This window comes from Chinchilla lanigera, unplaced genomic scaffold (assembly GCF_000276665.1).
Source record: "Chinchilla lanigera isolate Chin_1 unplaced genomic scaffold, ChiLan1.0 scaffold00090, whole genome shotgun sequence".
NCBI classification, from domain to species: domain Eukaryota; kingdom Metazoa; phylum Chordata; class Mammalia; order Rodentia; family Chinchillidae; genus Chinchilla; species Chinchilla lanigera.
In genome coordinates, this window is record NW_004955491.1 from 581183 (window position 1) to 583273 (window position 2091).

Consider the following 2091-nt stretch of genomic DNA (forward strand, 5'->3'; position numbering starts at 1 on the left):
CCCGGGCGCCACCACGTGCGGCAGCTGCGGCAGCCCCCTCCCCCGCCCTCCCGCCCGAGGCTGCAGGTGCGGAGCCCAAAGGTGTGCTGGAGGGGAGGGCGAGAGTGAGGCGCAGGGCTCTTCGGAGGGCAGGTACGGGCCAGGGCTTGCCTCTTACCGCGCTTGGCCGGGGGTATGGACCTCAGCCTTTCCGTGAGACCTGGGGAAGGCGACTCTGGATCCATTCAGGGCGCCCCCAAACGCTTAGGTGTCTCCTATCTGCTCACTCGGGTCTCCCCACGCCTCGGGATTAATGAGCCCCCAAGTCTCGGTGCCGATCTGAAGGTCCTTGCGGCCCAGACCCCGTGTCCCAGGAGCCCTGGATGAGGCGCAGGTCGGTGGTGCACACCTCTCCTCTCAGGTAAACAATTCCCACTGCCCCAGCCTTGGTTAGGTCAGTCTTCCCTGGGAAGCGCAAGACCTGTCTTGCGGGAATTTCACAGGGGGAGTCGTTGGGATTCCTAGTTTTTGGAGTGTTGCTTGGCCACTTTTAAAAGAAGAAAAATTCAGAATTGGAGAGTTCTAATTCACACTTCCTCCTTCCAAGCAGGCTGGATTGAAACAGGTGCTTGGGGCCGGGCCACGAGAGCAGTGGTCCTGACCGGAATGCAGGTGTTTTGCATTTAGGACTTGGGCGCTTCTGGACACCAGGTGCTTTGATGTTGTATAATCGGCTCTTGCTACCTTTTCCTGACTTTGAGAGGCATGTGGAGGATTGCTAGAATTTGTTGTTTCTGAAACATCAAAATGAAAACTAACTTCTCAAAAGGACTGAGCAAGAAATATAGTGTGTGTTTAAAAAAATTATTGCAGTAAGAGACACACTGTCTTTAATCTCCCCTCAAAAACCTCCCCTCGGCTTTGAACATACCTATGCCATCTTTCTTGCCCCTGCCGAAAAAGCAGGACTCAAAGTCCTCTTTTGTGACTCTTTGGCTGTCTTGATGTCCCAAATTCAGGCATTTATGGCAATTTCTTTTTTTTTTTTTTTTTTTTTTTTTTTTTTTTTTTTTTTGTCTTTTTGAGACAGGGTCTCGCTATGCAGTTCAGGCGGGTCTTGAGCTCACTTTGTAGCCCAGGCTGGCCTTGAACTCGTAATGATCCTCCTGCCTCAGCCTCCCAAGTGCTGGGATTACAGGCGTGCGCCACCGTGCCTGGCTATTTACGGCAATTTCTGTCAAATAAAAACATGACTCCATGTTCTCATCCACCTTAGTTACCTGATCTGGCACCATGCAATTTCCAGGTCTTCCCCAAAGTCAAAATGAAAGGTAAATGCTTTGAATTTTGAGTCAGAACATCGAAGCAGCCAGGCCAGTGCAACTAAGGACACTCAAGAACGAAGACTTCCAGAACTGCTTCGGAAAGTGGCCTGGAAGATGAGATCAATGTGCTCAAAGCGGGGGGGTGGACCTAGAGGGGGACCAAGGGCAATGCATTTTGTTATAATAATTTTTTTTTTTAAATGTAAGCGTTCACATATATTTTGACCACGCTGCATTGCAATGTGCTTAAAAGTAGTTAAAGAGTCTCACGCACAGGGCCCAGTTTCTGTGCTTGAAATGAAGCCTTCTAAGCCACGCAGGTGAGGACTGGCGGGGAGGCAGTGAGGTTGGTTTTTGTGTAAACAAATCAGGACCATTTGGCAGTGCTGTGTGGTACCTGGAAAACAATAGTCCCCTTGGTTAAACATTCATCGGACAATTACTGTACTCCAGACCCGGTGGCCATGTCCGTGGTGGAGAGGTGAGGACAATCACACAGCCCCGCACTGTGTAGTCAGTGGAGAGTTACGAGCACTCTATGTGTGGTCATACTGCTGCCCAAAGGATCAGGAGTGTCTCCTGGAGCTGGATGCTGGCTTCCTGGAGAGAGTGAGCAGGCGTTCACCTGCTTAAAACCTTCCAGTGGCCCTTGCTACCTGATAAAGACCAAGCTCCCTACCTGGGGACCAATCCTGGTGCTAAGGATGATCTTTTCCTCTGAGACCTTGGCTTCCCTATGTGCCACTCAGGGATTTTTGTGTCTGTGGATGTAATGTTTCTTGAGGAG